Raw genomic sequence first — 25,394 nt, 5'->3', positions numbered from 1 at the left:
ATGAATGGACTTATTCTTCCTTAGACATACCCAGATGCATTTCATATATACTTTTATATCTGCTATGGAGAAAAACAGTAGAAAAATATCTTTCACTTCTTTAATCTATGTTTGGCTTTTTAAAGCCAATTATAAAAAAAAGAAGGGAAAGGATAAGCTATGTGTGATTAACTGCTGTCAGACATAGGTACTAAAATCAGAGTGAGTAAAAAGCACATGCAACTCAAATATTTTTGAATAACTTTTATATTCTGTATTTTTATCACTATGTCAATGCAGTCAACATTTTGGTTGATCTTCAATCCTTTTATATTTAAATATATACTTTGTCTTATTTATAGCAGCAAGTAAAAAGAGTAAACTTTCAATGAACATTGGTTATTTATGTTATGTTCACTGAAAAACTTTCTACAACAACATAATTTTTCCATAGGTTTGCCTACTGTATATTCTATGTGAAGATTATTATATTATTTAATATATCTTTCCTTAATGTAAAGAATCAATGTTTCATTCGCCCTATGAATAATAAGGTCATGCTATTGAGGATGAAATTGTTTTTTTTTTTTTTTAAATTTTATTTTATTTTTAAACTTTACATAACTGTATTAGTTTTGCCAAATATCAAAATGAATCCGCCACAGGTATACATGTGTTCCGTTAATCAGTCTTGTTCTTCTGTACATACTAGGAATTATTCAGGAGATAACAGAAAATTTTTGCAAAGAGATGCTCTATTCAACTAAGGAAATGATTTTCATCTGGGAGCATATTCTCCCAGAAAGAAACAAATTGTAACCTTTCTCCAAAGTCAAAGCATAATGGAGTACCAGATACATAAAGGCTTCAAGCTAAAGAATAACAACATTTGGTTAGTATCAGAAAATTTTGGGAGGGGGGAGCGGGAAAGGAATATAGACAGACTAAAACTGAGATTATTCTCCTAGACATAACCTTTCTGAAAAATATCTCTACTTCTTTATTAAAATGCATTTAAAAATTAGTATCAGAATCCCAACACATGCCTTTGTGAATTTTTTGAACCATATAGTAAAATGTATAAAATTTTATTATACTAAAGTAATAAAATCCAGAGTAAATGAATCTGGAGGAATCTGATCAACTTATAGTAACAACTACAGAATCCTTAATAGAAGAATATATAAGAACTTTCCTTCATATGATGTTGCTTTAAAAGGTTTATTTTTAAGGAATACTGACTCAATGATTATTCTAAGTATTTCTGTATAATCTTCTGTTGAAATTGGAGATGTCAGCCACTTTTCTTTGAGTGAAAACAATTTTGGGGGTTTATTAAAATCTCAATTTAATTTAAACAAGTATTAATTTGGTTAAAGTAAAAAAATCATCTCTGGATTTAAATATATTAGATTGTCTTCAAAACATAGTATAAATAAAATAGTCAGGCTTAAAATTCTCTCCTAGATATAATTTTGAGGAAAAAAAATGTATAACCATCATTGTATCTATCATTTATGGAGGGCTTACTGTGTATCTGAAACTGATAAGCATTGCATTTATATCCATTATTTCATCTAATTTTAATCACAAAGTTTTCTGAGCTTTAATTTATTAAGTTAAACCTTATAAAATAACTAAAATTTTATAATTTTGACCTGAACATTGAAACTACATATTCTGTAGTAAAAATATAGAGATAGAATAATTTTGTTTTAGAGTATATTCTTGTTCATTTAATATGTAAGAAATCAGAAAATCACTTTTTTTTTTCTTCTAGAATCCTTTTTAAATACAATGCTACCGTGGAAAGTAAAATAGAAACTATGGATTTGGACATTAATTTTGGTTCTGATAAAGCTGTTTTCCAACCCAGGGGGGAAAGATTCTTGAAACACTTCAAATATCACCCCAGTCCTCAAAAGTGTTATTACAGTATTTTATGCAGTCAAGCTAACAGCTGGATTGGACATATTTTGAAGTGTATTTGGGACAGGAGGGCATAAAATGACAAGCACCACTGTGTGAAGTCTAAATTTATTGAGCTGAACATTATCAGAGAAACATCTGGGCAGGTTACCACAGGTGACTAAAATATTGTGCTAATGAGGGTAGCATCAAAGCTTAACGCTCGTATAAGGTAGTTTGCTCGGAGAGCAGAAACACTTCCCTCCAACCAGAGCTTGTTCTCCGAACCTCAGCTAGCTCTCCAATGCACATAATTAACCTTGCAGGGAAAGCTCAGGAGACAGACAGATTGATTCATCAAAATGCATCATTACAATAGGAAAAACAACTAAAAAGATGTACCAAATACCACTTTGTGATCATCTGCTAAATTAAAAATGCCAGTATAAAACTTTACAACTTTTTATTATAAAAAATTTTAAATATACATGGACAGAATTGAATCATGAATCTAAATATTCATCACTCTGCTTAAGCAATTATCAATGCATTTTTCCAAGCTGTTTATTTATACTCCTATTCCTTTTTGCCACCATCCCTACCTAATTTATTTTGAAATAAATGCCAGATATTATATAATTTTATTTCTAATTATCTCAGTAAATATCTCTGAGCATTAAGAGGTATTTAAAAAAAAAAGAGCTATTTAAAAACACAATCATGATGTCATTATCATGCTCCCTAAAATTTACAATTTCTTAAAATTATCAAATATGTTTGTATTCCAGTTGCCCTAATTCAAATTAGGATCCATATTTCACAATAGTTAATATGTCACCCTGCTTATTTAACTTATATGCAGAATATATCATGAGAAATGCTGGACTGGAAGAAGCACAAGCTGGAATCAAGATTGCCGGGAGAAATATCAATCACCTCAGATATGCAGATGACACCACCCTTATGGCAGAAAGTGAAGAGGAACTAAAAAGCCTCTTGATGAAAGTGAAAGAGGAGAGTGAAAAAGTTGGCTTAAAGCTCAACATTCAGAAAACAAAGATCATGGCATCTGGTCCCATCACTTCATGGGAAATAGATGGGGAAACAGTGGAAACACTGGCAGACTTTATTTTTTTGGGCTCCAAAATCACTGCAGATGGTGACTGCAGCCATGAAATTAAAAGATGCTTACTCCTTGGAAGGAAAGTTATGACCAACCTAGATAGCATATTCAAAAGCAGAGACATTACCTTGCCAACAAAGGTTCGTCTAGTCAAGGCTATGGTTTTTCCTGTGGTCATGTATGGATGTGAGAGTTGGACTGTGAAGAAGGCTGAGTGCCGAAGAATTGTTGCTTTTGAACTGTGGTGTTGGAGAAGACTCTGGAGAGTCCCTTGGACTGCAAGGAGATCCAACCAGTCCATTCTGAAGGAGATCAGCCCTGGGTGTTCTTTGGAAGGAATGATGCTAAAGCTGAAACTCCAGTACTTTGGCCATCTCATGCGAAGAGTTGACTCATTGGAAAAGACTCTGATGCTGGGAGGGATTGGGGGCAGGAGGAGAAGGGGATGACAGAGGATGAGATGGCTGGATGGAATCACTGACTTGATGGACGTGAGTCTGAGTGAACTCTGGGAGTTGGTGATGGACAGGGAGACCTGGCGTGCTGCGATTCATGGGGTCGCAAAGAGTCGGACACGACTGAGCGACTGAACTAAACTGAACTGAATATGTCTCTTGAGTCTTTTTATTTAAAGATTTTCCATTGTCTACCTTCATCTCTTCCTATAATCCAAGCATCAAAGAAAAACAAATGATATCTTCTGTAGTTTCCTAAGGTCTGGATTGTGATGAATCCTTCCGCATGACTTAACACGTCCCTTTGCCCACTGTATTTTCTGTAAATTGGTAAACCTATATAGCTGATCTAATTTATATAATATTTGGCAAGAATCTGGTGTGTGTACTTTAAACATCAACAACCTCAGATACACAGATGATATCACTTTAATAGGCAAAAAGTGAAGAGGAACTAAAGAGTCTCTTGATGAATGTGAAAGAGGACAGTGAAAAAGCTGGCTTGAAACTCAACATTCAAAAAATGAAGATTATGGCATCTGGTTCTATCACTTGATGGCAAATAGATAGGGAAAATGTGTAAACAGTGTCAGATTTCATTTTCTTGGGCTTCAAAATCAATGCGAATGGTGACTTCAGTCTCCGGATTAAAAGATGCTTGCTCCTTGGAAGAATAGCTATGACAAATCTAGACAGCATATTAAAAAGCAGAGACACCACTTTGCCAACAAAGGTCCATATAGTCAAAGCTATAATTTTTCTAGTAGTCATGTATGGATGTGAGAGTCGAACTATAAAGAAGGCTGAGCACTGAAGAATTGATGCTTTTGAACTGTGGTGTTGGAGAAGACTATTGAGAGTCCCTTGGATGGCAAGTAGATCAAGCCAGTCAATCCTAAGGGAAATCAATCCTGAATATTCATTGGAAGGACTGATGCTGAAGCTGAAGCTCCAATACTTAGGCCACCTGATACAAACAGCCAACTCTTAGGAAAAGACCCTGATACTGGGAAAGTTTGAAGGCAGGAGGAGAAAGCAACAACAGATGATGAGATGGTTGGATGGCATTACTGACTCAATGGACATGAATTTGAGCAAACTCAGGGAGACAGTGAAGGACAGAGAAGCCTGGCGTGCTGCAGTTTATGGGGTCACAAAGAGACAGACACGGCTTAGAGACTAAACTACAACAACTGCAAAGAGAAGCCACATACCCTCCATTTCCTTCTCTCTTAGTGATATTATCAACTACTACGTTCATTTATTATGTTCAGTAGTGTTATGTTGCCCTGAAATTCATATATTGAAGCCCTAATCCCCAGGACTTCAGAATGTGACTGTATTTTGAGAAAGGGCTTCCAAAAGAGGTAATTCAAGTTAAATGAGGTCACATGAGTTGTTTCTAATCTAATCATACTGGTGTAATCATGGGTAGAGGATGCGAGAGCATACAGAGAGACACCAGGGATAGAAGCACTATGAGGAAAGACCACCTAAGGACATAGTGAGAAGGTGGCCATCTGCAAGCAAAGAAGAGAGGCCTCAGAAGAAAGTGAACCTGCTGACACCTTGAACTTGGACTTCCAGCCTCCAGAACTGTGAGCAAATAAACTGTTGAAGCCACCCAGAGTGTGGTGCTTTCTTACAGTAGCCTTAGAGAACTAATAAATTAGTAATGACAAAATGCCAAAGTTTAAATTATATCATTTCTTCTTAGATAGGAGGAATAGTTGAAGAAAAACCCCTATTTTTCTTCATTCATTATTTAGTTAGCCTGAGGTAGGTTTTGTCTTCACACACACACACAAATAAATTGGCTCATTAGCACCCTTTAAAGAGGAATATATCATTATAACTTATGATTTAAACACATTTGGTGGTGAAATAATAAGTGCTCTGGCGTTCTTTCCTAAGATCAAGCCTGGGGAAACTGCAGAGTGAAACAGAGATTCCAGAAACCTATATAACAGCACTGTGGGGATCTCCTGGGAAGGGGAAGCATATACTGAAGTGTTGTATCTGGAATATATGCAGTTGTAGCCTAGGGATAGGGTAACTAAAACCAAAAATGAAATAGATCAAGTGTTTTAAATTCAGCTCATGCCTTTTCCATGTGTAGACTTGGAATACCATTGCCTAGTTCTTCCTTGCAGAATTCTGATGCAGTTACCCACAGCACAAATCAATTTATTGGGAGTGGGTCAGTGCAAAGAATAGCAGAACAGAACAAAAGTTTTGCTGGGATATGGAATTGAAAAATGCAGATACCGGTTGACCAGCTTTACACACTACTTAGCCCACTCTTTCCCCCTCTAGACCTCCCAGTTTAGTTCAGTTGCTCACTCGTGTCCAGCTCTTTGCCACCCCATGAACTGCAGCATGCCAGGCCTCCTTGTCCATCACCAACTCCTGGAGTCCACCAAAACCCAAGTCCATTGAGTTGGTAATGCCATCCAGACTGTAAATGGCTTCAGATTTGACCCTCTTATCAAGCTAACATTATCTTGCCACAATTTCATGATGTAATCAGAAGGCATACTCTTGGGTCAGATACTATCTCCCATAGCAATAGCAGTATCTTCATTGGCACCTATTCCTCAAGTTCCAGGTCCTACAGGAGGGTTCAAAGAGGGCCAGGTGATGCCTAGAAAAGCAGTATGTTGCCTTACAAGAGAGAAACCCTGAGCTTAGGGAACCCAAATCTTTTACAACTAGCAATAAACTTGCCTGCCATTTGCTTCTGAAGGAGATATTATTTTATTATACTGGACAGCAAACAAATCTGACCTTTGCTTTGGAGAAAGACACTATGTCTATCTTCCAAGGCTGTTCACTATACAAACATTTTTGAAAGAATAATTTAACGACAGTCAGTGTCTCAGTTAATAACAGTTGCAAAAACCCTAGAGGCTCGTGAAAACCTGTCTTTCAACATATACAATGTGAAGCTTAAAGTAGAAGAATTTTGTTCCAGTATTTATAAGAGGGATATTCTGGGAGATAAACTATCAAAAAACTAAAGCTATTGATATACACATAGTGTGTACACACACACACGCACACATACAGTTTATTTGTGACCAGAATGAAAACCACCTGTTTCTGGATTAGGGTAATCTCCAGGGATGCATATAGGGAGGGTGTCATGGGCGATTTCAACTGGCTGACTCTTTAACTGACAAGGAAAGGTAAAATCATGTATATTCCAAAATTAAACAGAGAAAATTGAAATATTATCTGGCAAAACTCAAATCATCAGTTAGGGCATACTAACCAAATAAACATTGATCCAGCTATATTTGCACCCCTGTATTTTAGGTTAGGTACCCCTGTACAGTTTCTGACCATACTATTTTCTCAGCTTATACACTTTTTTTTTTACAGATTGATTGATAAACATGCAGGGTTATTAAGCATGAAACAACTAGCACAGTTGAGCACTCTTGCTATTCCTGTTTCCACACATGTGGTCCACTGTTACCCTGCATCGATTCTGAAATGGTGATGTGATCTAATCAAAATATGCTGCAATGACTGGAACCTGAACTTGAAAAGATAATATGAAATATTATTGCCTTCCTTAGGCACAAAGAAAAACACATTAAAAATGATATAATTTAAAATGAATTTTCTTCATCTACATGACAACATCTGCTGGAATTATAACGACCTAACTTGACAGTGCAATCTAACTGTCCCAAGTATTTAAGTGGAAAGTGACATATAATAAATGCATGGTGGATTTTAAACCAAGAATTGGCATGGAAACAACTTGCCACTTAAGACAATACATGAGAGCGTGAAACTATTCTAATACGCTTCTGTAGTATATCTAATTCTTTGAAAACCAAGCTATTGTTTCAAGCATTTCTAAATCTATTTCCTTTCAAATATTTTTATTATTTAAAAACAACAAACATTTGCTAAATGCTCTAATAGCCTTCCCCAATTGACATTCGTTATTTCAATTACAGAACAAAAGAATAATTTCAGTGACCATTTTCTCAATTTTCCCAAGATTGGTACATGCTATCACTGGCACCAGTCAAGACTCACAGAAGAGAAGTTAGTTAATTATATCCAATGGATGCTTTAGTATTAAGCCTAATTCTCTGCGTCAGCAACACTGCTAAGGTTAACTACTGCGGTGAAGATTCACTTAGGGAAGATTTCATACTCTTTCTGTCAATTAAGATTCTGGGGAAATAACAAGATCCATTAATGAAGAAAAAGGCCCTATAGAGTACAAAGATATATAAGACATAGTTCCTATCCAGAGTTGATAACATCTTGTTGGTGAGATGATAATGAGTATAAGTCAACAAATCACATTCTATGTACCTGCACCATATACTGATAAAAATAAATGATTACTGCATTATAATATGAAGAGATTAAATAGAAAGTCACATTACCATTTGCCAGCACAGAAATGACATTAAAGAAATAAAATGTTTTATCTAGGTTGTGGGGGCGGGAGGGGGAACCTTAGTAGAGAGGTGTTATTTGAACTACAAGTATAGAATGAATAAGAACAAAAGATATCATAAAATTCTATTTTGAAGCATAGCAGAAGCAAAACCCCAAGTTTACATGTGATAAATATTAGCAAGTTCCAAGCTAAAGAAGGGATTAAAGAGATAATAAAAGGTTTCTGTTGGGAAATGATGGAAAACAAGGTTGAATGCAGAAGGTAGGAAAGATTATTCAGGACTCTCAAGGCTAGGAGATGGGTTTAAGGTGAGGTTAGAAAGAGTGAATCTTTTCAAGTGGACACTCATGTGTCCACCACCAAGCCTAATAAGGATTATGACGGCTTTTTGGAGGGCTGGGTAATAATACAGGTGCTCAAAAGAGTATTATCTATTTACATACTATATACCTATCAAATTATCAGTACTGGCTGGGAGTTACAATTGTTCAGTCACTAAGTTGTGCCCAACTCTGCAATCCCATGGACTGCAGCACATCAAGCTTTCCTTCCTTCACTATCTCTCAGAGTTTGCTCAAACTTACGTCCTTTGGGTCAGTGATACTATCCAACCATCCCCTCCTGTCTCCCTCTTCTCAGTCTTTCCCATCATCAGAGTCTTTCTCAGCATCAGGGTCTTTTCCATTGAGTCTGCTCTTCACATCAGGTGGCCAAAGTACTGGAACTTCCACTTGCTTCAGTGTTGGTCCTTCCAATGAATATCCAGGACTGATTTCCTTTAGGATTGACCGGCTTGATCTCCTTGCTGCCCAATGGGCCCTCCATATTTTAAACATATTTTCATAATTATCTTACAAACTGGGCATTATTAGTGAAGCTTTCAAAGGTTACTGCCTTCCTCTGCTCATGTAACCCAGGTATGTATTATCTACCATTATATCACAGAAAAGTGCATCTGATTCAAATGCTATTTAAGCAAACAATATCCATGATGAAAACAATATTTATGGAAAATTAGTTTGGAAACAGAGTGGAAAATGCAGTGAAGGAAGAACATACTACAGGCACAAATTGTCTCATTTAAGAGACAATTAAATGAATTTTCCATCAATGCTGAAGCCCCAAAGAGAAGACAAAATGAAAGGGAAATCAATTGATTAAATAATTAAGATTAAGATAATAATGGAGAAAAGGTGGATATGTAATCATGGGATGTAACTGAAGATAGACCAACAAGGAAAAATTTGCAATCAGGCTAGTGGAATACAAGAAGAGGTCAGGAAAATAACAAATATAATTTTTATAATAATTATCATTGTCAAATTAGCTCCATTTTTCTGGAAAGTTCTCCTCTCAGTCTTTTCCAGTTGCCACATTCTTAAAGACACATTCAAAATTATTTTCCTTGTATAAAATACTCTTTAATATTTTCTGAAAGATGAATCAGTCCTGAGATCTTTCACATTTATATATTGCTATTTTATCATGTTACATTGTATTGTTACCATGGTTACCTGTGTTTCTTTAACAGTGTACAATGAGGGTAGTGAAGGCAGGGATCCTTTGTTATATTTATATTAGAACACAAAGTATATGGGCTTCCCTGGTGGCTCAGTGGTAAAGAATTTTCCTGCCAATACATGAGACACGTGTTTGATCCCTGGATTGGGAAGATCCCCTGGAGTAGGAAATGCCAACCCATTCCGGTACTCTTGCCTGGAAAATCCCAAGGACAGAGGAGCATGGTGGGCTCTTACATGGGATGGCAAAGAGTTGGACATGACTAAGTGACTAAACAATATTCTTGACAAATATGATGCTTTAGTGCCTTTGATATTAAAGAGCTATTTGGAAATTATTTTGAAATTATCTGGCTTTATCCAGTACCAATAATGCTTTGTACTTGAATACTTTCTGAATAAACAATCCAGTGTGTCTTTCTATTTAATAGTAGGAGATAGAGCACACTGATGTCCTGGTTCTGGATGCATTTTGCTTAATCCTGTAACTATATTTATGATTATAAAACAAATACAGGTAAATCATGTCATTTAAATGTGCCAAAGGCTTTCATTTAAATTAATGTAGTTCATAAGAGGTTTATGAGCATTTACTGTGTGTCAAGAACCATGCACACAAATGGCAGTAAAAAGATAGATAGGATCCAGTCTGCCTTCAAGGAAGTCAGAGTCTAAAAGATAAATCACACGAGACAAATCATTAAACAAAATATGACACACACAGTAATAGAGTTCTATATAAAAGATACGAAGATAAAGAGTATGGATCAGGGAGAACAAAAGAGAAAATGTAATATTTGACTTGTGCCTTAATATCTATGCAGAAAATTTTAAAGTAGAAAAGAGAGGGAAGAACACTCTGGTTTTCAGGGAATAGTTGGAGCAAATTCAGTGAGATGTTCAAGAAACAGTGAACAATTCCCTGTGATTTGACCATCTGAGAAGTGTGTGTGTGTGTGTGCGTGTAGTACCAAGGAGTAAGGAGAGGAATGCTAAGTGAAAGCAATAGACAAAGACAGAGATTAGCAATTTATGAGAAGCCCTGCAAGCTTTTTAAAAGAAAACTGGTCTTCATGTATGAATCTGAAACTTAGAGAGATTGTTAAGCAGAGAACATGGTAAGATCTGTGTTTGACAAATATATGTATTTGCTGTTTATGTGAAGGTGAACAGTAGGGTCAAGAATTAGAAGCAGAACATCAATTAGAAGGCAATAGCCCTAGGATAAATTATTTGGGCTTAACCTAAAGAAATTTCAGTGGAGAATTAGCAGAAAGGAGAAGCACATGAGATCTATTCCAGAAACAGAATCAATAGGCCTTTGTGCCAGATTGCAAAGCAGCATGAAGAGAATGTGCATTGGAGATGACTATCTGGGATGCTAATTTAGACAAATAGGTGGATTACATTTGGATTACATTTTCATAACCTTAGTTTTCCTAAAGTGGATAATACTTTAATTCTGCTAAAGATGCTCTTTGTGTTCATAGAACATCATGAACTATTTATTCTAAGAAAAAGAGAACAGCCCTATATATACATTAATGTGGTGATAGAAAACTAATTTTAAAATGCAAGAGCATTTTCTAGGAGGCACCTATTCTGAAAAGGTTTATTTTTATACTTAACTCTATTTTATCTGGATATATTAAAATATTTTTATTTGTAAAACTAATTTTCAAGTATCTCTAGTCCTATCAAGAGTTGCCAATAGTTAAGAAGAATGTATTTATCTCCCCTTCCTCAAAGTTCTCCCTCTTTTACTCCTCCCCAAATTTTCTATAATTACCAGGTTTTTAGTTGCATTTCATATTTCTACTAGGTAGTGGTTACAACTTTACCATACCCTCTAGCTAGCTAAGAATTCACCATCACTTTCTCATTTGGATAAATTATAGACACTAATTGGGTTGAATTGGTGTTCTTGGCTGAGACATTAGTTAACTGTATGTTCTGTCTTGAGAAGTCCTAGTTTGAAGATCTTCAAGCAATGACACTTGATAGAATTCATTTTTGTGATAAAAACATGGAATCATTAAATAAAATTGTATTGTTTTATTTTTTTCTCTAAAATAACTTCATATCTTTATACAGTTTCTGTAATCACCTGTGTCCCCTGATAAATTATCTGCTCTAATTCAATCAACCTCATGTTATTCTTTTTTCCAAAATATAATAAACCATTTAGTGGTAATTCAACCTAACACTCACACCTATGACATTTAACTGAAGATCTCACTCAGTGCATTAGCTCATTGACATTAATCAACACTCTCCTTTGTATGTCTTTTTAACCAGCTTACATTTCACTTAACTGTTATTCAAGCCAACTCAAATTAATTTTGCAATCAAAATTTCACATGGCATTTTCTCCAGTACTTTGCTAGAAGTCAAGATGCATTACGCCTCCTCCACTCTGTTCATTTATTAAGGCTGTAAAGCTATCAAGAAAGAAACTAGCTTTGTCTGGCACACTTTGCTCTGTACTCACTTGTTCATTCTATTTATTTCTCATGGCTGTGCTTTTCTTTCAAACATGTGGTAGCATTTTCAGAATAATTTTTCATTTTTGTACTTTCTTATTTCAATCAATAAGATTAATTACATCTAAGAAATTAGTCATTTTTGTTTTATAACATTTATAGAATTCTAAAACTAAGAAAAAGTATTAAACTTAAGGTTAAAAAAAAACAGAAAACTAAACTTTTGAGATAGCATGAGTTAGTGGACTTAATTCTCTTGCCTGGAAAATCCCATGGGCGGAGGAGCCTGGTAGGCTGCAGTCCATGGGGTCGCTAAGAGTCCGACAGGACTGAGCGACTTCACTTTCACTTTTCACTTTCATGCACTGGAGAAGGAAATGGCAACCCGCTCCAGTGTTCTTGCCTGGAGAGTCCCAGGGACGGGGGAGCCTGGTGGGCTGCCATCTCTGGGGTTGCACAGAGTTGGACACGACTGAAGCGACTTAGCAACAGCAGCAGCAGTGGACTTAATTTACAGTGACGTAGTCGTAGGGAAGGGAGCAGCCTCTGTTGTGGGAAAGGGGCAAAGTCTCACCCAGATCTTTTTTTTTTTTTTTAATTTTATTTTATTTTTAAACTTTACATAATTGTATTAGTTTTGCCAAATATCTAAATGAATCCGCCACAGGTATACATGTGTTCCCCATCGTGAACCCTCCTCCCTCCTCCCTCCCCATTCCATCCCTCTGGGTCGTCCCAGTGCACAGCCCCAAGCATCCAGTATCGTGCATCTAACCTGGACTGGCAACTCGTTTCATACATGATATTTTACATATTTCAATGCCATTCTCCCAAATCTTCCCACCCTCTCCCTCTCTCACAGAGTCCATAAGACTGTTCTATACATCAGTGTCTCTTTTGCTGTCTCGTACACAGGGTTATTGTTACCATCTTTCTAAATTCCATATATATGCGTTAGTATACTGTATTGGTGTTTTTCTTTCTGGCTTACTTCACTCTGTATAATAGGCTCCAGTTGCATCCACCTCATTAGAACTGATTCAAATGTATTCTTTTTAATGGCTGAGTAATACTCCATTGTGTATATGTACCACAGCGTTCTTATCCATTCATCTGCTGATGGACATCTAGGTTGCTTCCATGTCCTGGCTATTATAAACAGTGCTGCGATGAACATTGGGGTACACGTGTCTCTTTCCCTTCTAGTTTCCTCAGTGTGTATGCCCAGCAGTGGGATTGCTGGGTCATAAGGCAGTTCTAGTTCCAGTTTTTGAAGGAATCTCCACACTGTTCTCCATAGTGGCTGTACTAGTTTGCATTCCCACCAACAGTGTGGGAGGGTTCCCTTTTCTTCACACCCTCTCCAGCATTTATTACTTGTAGACTTTTGGATCGCAGCCATTCTGACTGGTGTGAAATGGTACCTCATAGTGGTTTTGATTTGCATTTCTCTGATAATGAGTGATGTTGAGCATCTTTTCATGTGTTTGTTAGCCATCTGTATGTCTTCTTCGGAGAAATGTCTATTTAGTTCTTTGGCCCATTTTTTGATTGGGTCATTTATTTTTCTGGAATTGAGCTGTAGGAGTTGCTTGTATATTCTCGAGATTAGTTGTTTGTCAGTTGCTTCATTTGCCCACATCTTTGTTCTCTTCACTCATATGGAACAAAAGCCTTAAGTCACTGTGTGCTGTCCCAGGCACAGGTGAAAACCCACTGAAACTGAGGAAAGGATGAAAGATAAATAATCCAACTATTATAGGAGGGGTAAAATCTCTCATTAGCATCAAGCCTGCCAAATATTTAAGGCAAAGTTGAGGTTTCCATGAGGAGGACAGGCAGTATCAAGGAGGAAGGCACCCACTCAATCCAGGGACACAGGGCCTGCCTAAGCCTAAGAATGGCTCCCCCACCCTCCATGACCCAGTGCTGAATAACAAGTAACAGCTCTCTACCATTGAGAGATGGGCAATAGTGTAAAAATACACTTTTGGAGTCACAGGCTCACAGGAAAATCTAATGTTAAGGAATAGTGAGAAATTTTCTCTGGTGATCAATCCCCAACCTAGTATAATGTGTCAGTTAGAGGATTTGAAGCCTGTGGTGCATTGAATGCAATAAATAACAACAAAGCCTAAACCCAGAGAAACTGAGTCTTGACTTAATTGACGTCTGTTGTTGTTTAAGTTGCTAAATCTTATCCAACTCTTTGTGACCCCATGGACTGCAGCACACCAGGCTTCCCTGTCCTTCACTATCTCCCTGAGTTTGCTTAAACTCATATCCACTGAGTCAGTGATGCCATCTAACCATCTTGTCCTCTGTTGCCCCTTTTCCTCTCTCAATCTTTCCCAGCATCAGGGTCTTTTCCCAAGAGTTGGCTTTGGAATCAGGCCAAAGTATTGGAGCTTCAGCTTCAGAATTGGTCCTTCCAATGAATATTCACGGTTGTTTCCTTTAGGATTGACTGGCTTGATCTCCTTGCTGTCCAAGGGACTCTCAAGAGTCTTCTCCAGTGCCACAGTTCAAAAGCATCAATTCTTCAGTGCTCAGCTTTCTTTATATCCAACTCTCACATCCATACATGTCTACTGGAAAAACCATAGCTTTGACTATCCAGAGCTTTGTTGGCAAAGTGATGTCTCTGTTTTTTAATATGCTGTCTAGGTTTGCCATAGCTTTTCTTCCAAGGAAAATGCATATTTTAATTTCATGGCTGCAGTCACTGTCCATATTGATTTTTTAGCCCAAGAAAATAAAATCTGACACTGTTTCCACATTTTCCCCATCTATTTGACATGAAGTGATAGGACCAGATGCCATGATCTTCATTTTTTGAATGTTCAATTTTAAGCCAGCTTCTTCACTCTCCTCTTTCATCTTCATCAAGAGGCTCTTTAGTTCCTCTTCACATTTTGCTATTAAAGTGTTATCATCTGCATCTGAGGTTGTTGATATTTCTCCCAGCAATCTTGATTCTAGCATGTGATTCATCCAGCCCAGTATTTTGCATGATGCACTCTGCATATAAGTTATATAAGCAGGGTGATAATATACTAATACCCCACAATAAAAGCAACAGAAGGGGCATGCCCATTTCCAGACATAAAAAACTATTTGCCTTAGTCTCTAGTCTCTTTGCACAATGTTCATCTCCCATTCAAACATTATAAGACACAAAGAAAGGCAAGCAAAATACCCACCCATTGTTGAGAGATAAACCGGTCACTGAACCAGATGCATATATGAACCAGATGTTGGAAGTGAAAGGATATTTAAAACAACCATGATTAATATGATGAAGGTTTTTACAGAAAAGGTGGACAATGTGCATGAACAGATAAAAAATTTCAGCAAAGAGATGGACTCTATTAGAAATAATCAAGTGGAAATTCTAGAAATAATAATATTAATAGTAATAATAAACACAGGAATTGATATGAAACATGTCTTTGATGGGCTTCTCAGTCGATCTGACATAGCCATGTAAAGACTTAATAAACTTAAAGAGGGGGGATTAATTAATATGAAACTAAGCAGCATATAAAAAAGAAGGAATGGAATATAATTTCTAAAAACTGTTTGGAGGCAGCTAGTTCGGGTTCAATTCCAACTCTACTATTTATCAACTTTAAGACTTTGAAGAGCTTACATAAATTCCTTGTCTTTCAGCTTTATACCTCAGTAAAGGGAACAATGATCATACTTACTCAGAAGGTTCTTGTGAGGACTCAATTAGTTGCATGTAAAATATTTAATAACTGTTTATGTTCCACAGTATTTATAAGTGTTGGCTACATTGTTACTGAAAAATTAAAAATAAAGAATCCAGGGTAGCAATAATTATGTCAGACAAAATGGAATTTGAGGAGTATTATTAAATATTATAAAACATTGCAAAAATACAGCCGATGAAACTTTATACATGAAAAAAGGCAGCACCCATATATAAAGTAAAAATATAGAAATACAAGAGAAATAAAGAAATACATATAAAGAGATATGCACATATAGCTACAGACTGAAATGCATATGAGATAGAAAAATTTAAATACCATTAGCTATCAATTACTGATAATATAAAAATAACTACATGAAAAATGTTAGTAATGTTATAATTCATAAACTTCAATGACTGATTATAAAATAAACTTGTACATTCCACAGAGAAGACAGCAAATTTTTCAGTATCCATGGAACATAATTTACATTTGTCAACTGAAATAACTGCAAATATTTAAAATTTGAAGCAAGTTATAAAATAAATAGGATAGTTCACATTTTATTACAAAAATGCAATAATAGGCATTAATAAGATATATTTTTTAAAAAATGACTAATGAGAGATTTAAATAAAGATCTCTACCTAAAAACTGATACAATATGATGTCTCAGGAATTTAGAAACAGGACTATTGGAATACAAATCAAAACTTACATGGTGAAGCCAAAATGATTTCAGATGAGTATTCAAGTAAGTTCTATTTTTAAGTACAGAAAAATTAAAATAATTTTTAAATAGTAATTTTTAATAATTAAAATAATGCTTATTTAATAAGCATTGCACTAAAGAAGCCAGAGAAAATAGTAAAATAAATTCTTTGTAAAGTAAGTAATGGAACCTATAAAAGTCAGAAATTGATTATTAGGAAGAAGAACACAGTGAAACTAATATGAAGAAATCTAAGAACAGGCTCTATTAAAACATTAATAAAATGGGGAAGATTCTGATAAGACCAGTTAAGGATGAGGAGGGAACATAAGAATAAACAACTTTAGAAATGAAATATTATTAAATCCACAAAGTTTTTTCATTAAGAAAAGGTTAGGCAGGAAAATCTTTATCAAAAGAAGAAGGTTTACATAGTGAAAACAATGAGATACCATTTCACACCTGTCAGAATGGCTGCGATCCAAAAGTCTACAAGCATTAAATGCTGGAGAGGGTGTGGAGAAAAGGGAACCCTCCCACACTGTTGGTGGGAATGCAAACTAGTACAGCCACTATGGAGAACAGTGTGGAGATTCCTTCAAAAACTGGAACTAGAACTGCCTTATGACCCAGCAATCTCACTGCTGGGCATACACACTGAGGAAACCAGAAGGGAAAGAGACACGTGTACCCCAATGTTCATTGCAGCACTGTTTATAATAGCCAGGACATGGAAGCAACCTAGATGCCCATCAGCAGATGAATGGATAAGAAAGCTTTGGTACATATACACAATGGAGTATTACTCAGCCATTAAAAAGAATATATTTGAATCTGTTCTAATTAGGTGGTTGAAACTGGAGCCTATTATACAGAGTGAAGTAAGCTAGAAAGAAAAACACCAATACAGTATACTAAAGCATATATATATATATGGAATTTAGAAAGATGGTAATGATAACCCTGTATGCAAGACAGCAAAAGAGACACTGATGTATAGAACAGTCTTTTGGACTCTGTGGGAGAGGGAGAGGGTGGGAAGATTTGGGAGAATGGCATTGAAACATGTATAATATCATATAAGAAACGGATCACCAGTCCAGGTTCAATGCGTGATACAGGAAGCTTGAGGCTGGTGCACTGGGATAACCCAGAGGGATGGTACAGGAAGGGAGGTGGGAGGGGGGTCAGGATGGGGAACATGTGTATACCCGTGGGGGATTCATATTGATACATGGCAAAACTAATACAATATTGTAAAGTAAAAAAAAAAAAAATAAAAGCCCCCCCATCAAAAAAAAGAATAAAGAAAACCAGGTTAAAAAAACCAGAGAACATAACTTGCTACAGATAATCCCTACATTATTATTTTTTTTTTCAGCCTCAAATTTTAATCCAGACATATAAGTCCATAGCAAATAGTCTTAACACATTATTGATCAGGGGATTTTTGCAGAAACTAACGCCTGTGGCTGACGATTTTTATTTTGACCAGCCGGAAATTAATTCTATTATTTCACTAACACTTTTCTGGGTTATTATATCCAATAGCTACCTCTAACACACCTGTAAAATCTTCTAATTTTCATGAAATGTTGTCTTCAATCCACTCTTCTGCAGAAGCAAAGTAGCGTTTGCCAGCATCATGATTTTCATTTTCAATTTCCATATCAGAATCAATCATCAAAGTTTTTTGTCTTTTTGCTAGTCTAATATTCACATCATCTTAATCAGAACGATATTGTGAAAAGTTATCATTTTTCTGAGATACTACATATATGTTGCTGGGACAGTCAAACAAACGATCGGCGTGTGTGTTCGTCTCGGTTGTGCCTGACTCTTTGTGACCCCATGGACTATGGTCCTCCAGGCTCCGCTGTCCATGGGATTCTTTTTTTTTTTTTTTTAATTTTATTTTATTTTTAAACCTCAAATACTGTATTAGTTTTGCCAAACATCAAAACGAATCCGCCACAGGTATACATGTGCTCCCCATCCTGAACCCTCCTCCCTCCTCACACCATCCCTCTAGGTCGTCCCAGTGCACCAGCCCCAAGCATCCAGTATCGTGAAATTGTAAGGAATAAGAAATTAGAAATTCTTTGTGTTGTGGTTTGACTGTATTATTGACCCCAATTTTCACACCTCTTTGCATCTATATGCCCTATGATAATGTCTTTTCATGCTAACCCTGGGCCTGGCTATGTCATTTGCTTAGCCTAGTGAACAGCAGCAAACGTAATGTAAGCAGAAGCTTTCCAATGCACATGGACGAGTTGACTTTCTCTCTTTTGGCTCCCTGACACCACCACGTCTGGACTAGAGAGCTAGAAGGAGAGAGGAATCAACCCCACAAAGAACACCTTACATCAGTTCTCTCTCAGGTGACCCCACATGATGACCACGCTGATTAAGATGAGCACAACCAACTGATCAGTTCATACCCTCCTGGGAAACACTGTGTTGTGGCTTTAAGCACTAATTTAGGGATGGCTTCTTAATTATAATGTGATCCTAACTAATATTCTTCCCAACTGTCACATACAGTCAAAATACCAGATGTCAAAATCTGACAAAAATAACACAAAAAAGAAAATCTCCCTTATGTAAAATTACCATATTAATAGTCATAGCATACCAAATCCAGTATTATTTTATTAAGTAATATAGTAACTAAATTTTATTTATCCAGAGATGATTCACTACTAGATCAAAGGGGAAAGAAAACTCATTTAAGCAGATGTTGAAGTAGAATTTGATTAAATACAATCTAAATTTCTCTTAATTTTTAATATAAAGTTGAAGTGCAATTTCTTAACTTTCTAAAATCACTCACCTAGAGCCAGACATCCTGGAGTATGAAGTCAAGTGAGACTTAGGAAGCATTACTACAAACAAAGCTAGTGGAGGTGATGGAATTGCAGCTGAGCTATTTCAAATCATAAAAGATGATGGTGTTAAAGTGCTGCACTCAATATACCAGCAAATTTGGAAAACTCAGCAGTGGCTACAGGACGAGAAAAGATCAGTTTTCATTCCAGTCCTGAAGAAGGGCAATGCCAAAGAATGATCAAACTACCATACAGTTGAGCCTGTTTCACATGCTAGCAAAGTAATGCTCAAAATCCTTCAAGCTAGACATCAACAGTACATGAACCTAGAACTTGCACATATACAAGCTGGATTTAGAAAAGACAGAGAAACCAGAGATCAAATTGCCAACATTTTTTGGATCATAGAAACAGCAAGGGATTCCAGAAAACCATGTATTTCAGATTCATTGACTATGCTAAGGTCTTTGACTATGTGGATCACGACAACTACAGGAAATTCTTAAAGAAATGGGGATAACAGACCATCTTACCTGCCTCCTGAGAACCTGGTATTTAGGTTAAGAAGCAACAGTTAGAATCAGACATGAAACAACCGATTGGTTCAAAATTGGGAAAGGTGTATGACAAGGCTGTATATTGTCATGCTACTTATTTAACTTATATGCAGAGTATATTATGTAAAATACTGGACTGGATGACTCATAAGCTGGAATCAAGATTGCTGGGAAAATATCAGTAACCTCAGATATGCGGATGACATCACCCTAATGACCGAAAACAAAGAGGAACTAAAGAGCCTCTTGATGAAGGTGAAAGAAGGCGGTGAAAAAGTTAGCTTGAAATTCAACATTCAAAAAACTAAGATCATGGCATCTAATCCCATCACTTCATGGAAAATAGATGGGGAAACTAGAAACAGTCTGAGACTTTATTTTCTTGGGCTCCAAATATCAGTGCAGATGGTGACTGCAGCCATGAAACTAAAAGATGCTTGCTACTTGGAAGAAAAGTTATGACAACCTAGACAGCATATTAAAAAGCAAAGATATCACTTTGCTGACAAAGGTTCATGTAGGTCCATGTAGGTCAAAGCTATGATTTTTCCAATAGTCATACAGATGTGCGAGTTGGACCATGAAGATGGCTGAGCACAGGTGTTGGAGAATACTCTTGAGAATCCTGTGGACAGCAATAGATCAAGCCAGTCAATTATAAAGGAAATAAACCCTGAATATTCATTGGAAGGACTGATGCTGAAGCTGAAGCTCTAATACTCTGGCCACCTGATGTGAAGAGCCAACTCACTGGGAAAGACATTAATGCTGGGAATGATTGAGGGTAGGAAAAGAAGGGACAACAGAGGATGAGATGGTTGGATGGGATCATTGACTCAATGGGCATGGGTTTGAGCAAAACTCTGGGAGATAATGAAGGACAGGGAAGTTTGGTGTGGTGCAGTCCATGAGGTTGAAGAGTTGGGCACGACTGAATGACTGAATAACGACAAAAACCAGCTTCTCATAAATTATCACATTACAATGAACAAATTATATTATAATCTGAAATAAGACAAAAGAGTATATTTTGCTACTATTATTTAACATTGTGGATGCAACAGCTAATTAAGTTTGATAAGAACAAAACAAGAAAAAATATTTAAAGAAGGAGCTCAAGTCATCATTTCTTATTGAGGATATAATTGCCTGCCTGGAATACACAAAAGGTTGGTGACCTTTGCTAAATTAAAGGAAGAAATATTTTAAAGATGTTTGTTTCTTCAAAATTAATCTAAGAATCTGATGCAAGACTAATGAAATTATCTTAAGGACTTTTGTTGCTGTTGTTGTTAACATAATTAAAAAATTCTAAAACACCTCTAAAACTGAAAAATCAAAGTAGTTAAAGAATGCTTCAGAAAATAAAAATTTTATAGTGATATAACCTATCAATATTGTATTTAATATATATCATTAATTTTCTATAATAAAAACTCTGTCAAAATAGAAAAATAAAATAAAACACGTAAGCACAAACTAAATAATTTAACAGATGAGAAGATGGGAAAGAAAGGATTACTCAGTAAATGATATTTGAACAACTTAAATTTTGACAAAATAAAGTTAGGTTCTTCCTTCCCATTTATTTTAAACATAATTCAAGTATTTTAAACAGCTAAAAATATTTAAATATAACATTATATTGCTATAGAACATGTAAGATTATATTCACATAAATTTGGAGACCAAAAGGAAGACTTTTTAAAATATCAGAGCTAGAGAAGGAACTCTAAAGTGCAAGATTAATGATTACATAAAAAACTGAAAGGTTTTTTTTATCATAAGAAACAACATATGAAGAATTTAATGATAATTGACAAGTTGAGAATAAATATTTTCAACATATAATGTATACAGCATATTTTATTTTTAATGTACAAAGGGTATTTTCAAGTTAATATGAACAAGTGATGAAACAAAGATAACTAGGGCAAAATATTCAGCAGCATTTGTAATCAAAGAAATGCATTTAAAGCAATATTAGTATAGCTTTTTATTTTTTAAATTAATTTATTTATTTAAATTGGAGGCTAATTACTGTACAATATTGTAGTGGTTTTTGCCATATATTGACATGAATCAGCCATGGGTGTACAAGTGTCCCCCATCCTGACTCTCCTTCCCACCTCCCTCTCCATCCCATTCCTTAGGGTTGTCCCAGTACACCAGCTTTGGGTGCTCTGTTTCATGCATCAAATTTGGACTGGTCATCTATTTCACATATAGTTATAAACATGTTTTGATGCTATTCTCTCAAATCATCCCACCCTTGCCTTCTCCCACAGAGTCCAAAAGTCTGTTCTTTATATCTGTGTCTCTTTTGATATCTAGCATATAGGGTCATCATTCCCATCTTTCTAAATTCCATATATATGTGTTAATATACTGTATTGGTGTTTTTCTTTCAGACTTACTTCACTCTGTATAATAGGCTCCAGTTTCATTCACCTCATTAGAACTGATTCAAATGCATTCATTTTAATAGCTTAGTAATACTCCATTGTGTATATGTACCACAGCTTTCTTATCCATTCATCTGCTGATGGACATCTAGGTTGCTTCCATGTCTTGGCTATTGTAAACAGTGCCGTGATGAACATTGGGGTACACGTGTCTCTTTTTCACTTCTGGTTTCCTCAGTGCGTATGCACAGCAGTGGGATTGCTGGGTCGTATAGCAGTTCTATATTCAGTTTTTTTAAGGAATCTCCACACTGTTCTCCATAGTGGCTGTACTAGTTTGCATTCCCACCAACAGTGTAAGAAGGTTCCCTTTTCTCCACACACTCTCCAGCATTTGTTGTTTGTAGACTTTTTGATAGCAGCCATTCTGACTGGCATGAGATGGTACCTCATTGTGGTTTTGATTTGCATTTCTCTGATAATGAGTGATGTTGAGCATCTTTTCATATGTTTGTTAGCCATCTGTATGTCTTCTTTGGAGAAATGTCTACTTAGTTCTTTGGCCCATTTTTTGATTGGGTCATTCATTTTTCTGGTATTGAGCTACATGAGCTGCTTGTATATTTTTGAGATTAATTGTTTGTCAGTTGTTTCATTTGCTATTATTTTCTCCCATTCTGAAGGCTGTCTTTTCACCTTGCTTATAGTTTCCTTCATTGTGCAAAGCTTTTTAATCTATTGAATTAGCAAAAATAGCCTTCTCTACTCTAATCCATAGAGAAGTTTATTTTTACCAGTTCTTTGTTATAATCCATGGGGATTCCTAGGTGGCACAGTGGTAAAGAATCCATCTACCCATGCAAGAGATGTGAGTTTGATCCCTGGGTCATGAAGATGCCCTGGAGTAGGAAATGGCAACCCACCCCAGTATTCTTGCTTTGAGAATGCTATGGACAGAGGACCCTGATGGCCTGCAGTCCATGGTGTTGCAGAGTCAGACACAACTGAAGAACTGAGCATGCATGTTCATTCTAATCCATATAGCTATTGATTTCTTAAAAAAAAAATGGAATATTCCCTTCCTGTTGTTTCATATACATTCAGTATTTCTGCAGCCTTAAGATTCTGTATTCCCAACTTCATATCACCTAAAGATTTGATCAGCATGACACAATTTGTATGTTTCAATAGTCGGTCACTTAAATGTCTAAATAGCAGAAGATTTTCGCTTCCCTTGTGGTTCAGCTGGTAAAGAATCACCTGCAATGCAGACCTTGGTTTGATCCTTGGGTTGGGACGATTCCCTGGATAAGGGAAAGGCTACCCACTCCAGTATTCTGGCCTGGAGAATTCCATATACTCTATAGTCCATGGGGTTGCAAAGTGTTGGACACAACTGAGTGACTTTCACTTTCAGCATAAGACTTTTCACTTTATAACTGAAAATTATTAACACTAATTAGAGACCCCATGACAGTATAAGTTCAACAAGAACAAGTTAAAACAAATAATCTCACTGAAAATCAAATTGTGTCACTGGACAGGTAGATCTTGAATCTGAAGATAACTCCTATATTTAATGTTTTCTTCTATTCATTGTTATATGGAAAGATCATCAACCTTGTAGAGTTGGTTTAAGGAGTAACTGATTAATACTTTATTGAGTGCTTGGCATACATAAATATTTATTTAATAGCTATAACAAACCAGTAATAATTTAGAACTCTCAATTTCAAGTCTTCCCAATAATATAGGATGTAGTCAAAGTAAGTAGGTGCATTCTCTCAGATATGGAAACATTTTCTTCTTTCCTGTCTAAAGAAAAGTTAAATGGAGTAGGGATGCACAGTTTCCCCTGGTCATCTGTTAATATGTCACCTTCAGTAGACCATCCTCTTTTTATTATCCTTCTTTGCGTGCTAAGTCACTTCAGTCGTGTCCGACTCTTGGCAACCCTATGGACAGTAGCCCACCAGGCTCCTCTGTCCATGGGATTTTCCAGGCAAGAATATTGGAGAGGGTTGCAATTTCATTATCCAATTATTCTCCTTTATTTGAATAGAATTTTAAAGATTGTTTTTTATATCCTTAGGAATTTTTCTCAGTTCCATTTTTGCTTTAAACTCACTAGAAATTTTATTAGGTGTCTCTATTAGTCTTCTGTAATCATTCTTGCTTATATAACACTGCTTCCATAATTTTATATGTTCTCATGTTCATGGGCAAGCTCCCTGGACAACTCTTCTGATTTCTTTCTGTATCCCAACATTTTATTTTTTATTGGCACCATCTGTGATTGCATAGCATGAAGACCATTTTTGACAGTCTCCCTTTGTGGCATCTTCACTTTATTAATATATAGACTCCTAATCAGTTTTAGTGCAAGCTCTGTAAAACATGGATTTTTACCATCTAGCAGCTTCCAATTTTTTGTACCACTCCTTCTCTGGCTTGCTCATACTGTAGGATTAAATGATAATTTTTTCATTTTTTATTCTTTAATAAAGATAAAAAATAAAAAAGTATTTTTTATTCTTTAATAACTCACTTTCTGATCTAGTGACAGATTCCCCTATCCAGTTCAGTTCAGTCACTCAGTCATGTCCGACTGTTTGCAACCCCATGAACCGCAGCATGCCAGGCCTCCCTGTCCATTACCAACTCCTGAAGTTTACACAAACTCATGTCCATTGAGTCAGTGATGCCATCTAACCATCTCATCCTCTGTCGTTCTCTTCTCCTCCTGCCCTCAATCTTTCCCAACATGAGGTTCTTTTCAAATGAGTCAGCTTTGCACATCAGGTGGCCAATACTGGAATTTCAGCTTCAACATCCAATGAACACCCAGGACTGATCTCCTTTAGGATGGTCTGGTTGCATCTCCTTGCAGTCCAAGGGACTCTCAAGAATCTTCTCCAACACCACAGTTCAAAAGCGTCATTTTTTCAGTACTCATCTTTCTTTATAGTCAAACTCTTACATCCATACATGACCACTGGAAAAACCACAGCCTTGCATAGACGGACCTTTGTTTGCAAAGTAATGTCTCTGCTTTTGAATATGCTGTCTAGGTTGGTCATAACTTTCCTTCCAAGGAGTAAGCATCTCTTAATTTCATGGCTGCAATCACCATCTGCAGTGATTTTGGAGCCCCAAAAAATAAAGTCTGACACTGTTTCCACTGTTTCCCCATCTATTTCCTATGAAGTGATGGGACCGGATGCCATGATCTTCATTTTCTGAATGTTGAGCTTTAAGCCAACTTTTTTC

The 25,394-nt window shown here is 36.2% G+C and overlaps 1 protein-coding gene across 3 annotated transcripts in view; it reads right to left on the bottom strand.

Moving 5' to 3' along the window:
* GRID2 (glutamate ionotropic receptor delta type subunit 2) overlaps positions 1 to 25,394 on the bottom strand; it is a 640,427-nt gene that overhangs the window by 385,394 nt on the left and 229,639 nt on the right. The gene's annotated exons all lie outside the window — the stretch shown is intronic.

Source organism: Bubalus kerabau, chromosome 7 (assembly GCF_029407905.1).
Source record: "Bubalus kerabau isolate K-KA32 ecotype Philippines breed swamp buffalo chromosome 7, PCC_UOA_SB_1v2, whole genome shotgun sequence".
Lineage (NCBI taxonomy): Eukaryota > Metazoa > Chordata > Mammalia > Artiodactyla > Bovidae > Bubalus > Bubalus kerabau.
This window is presented reverse-complemented; position numbering and strand designations above follow the sequence as displayed.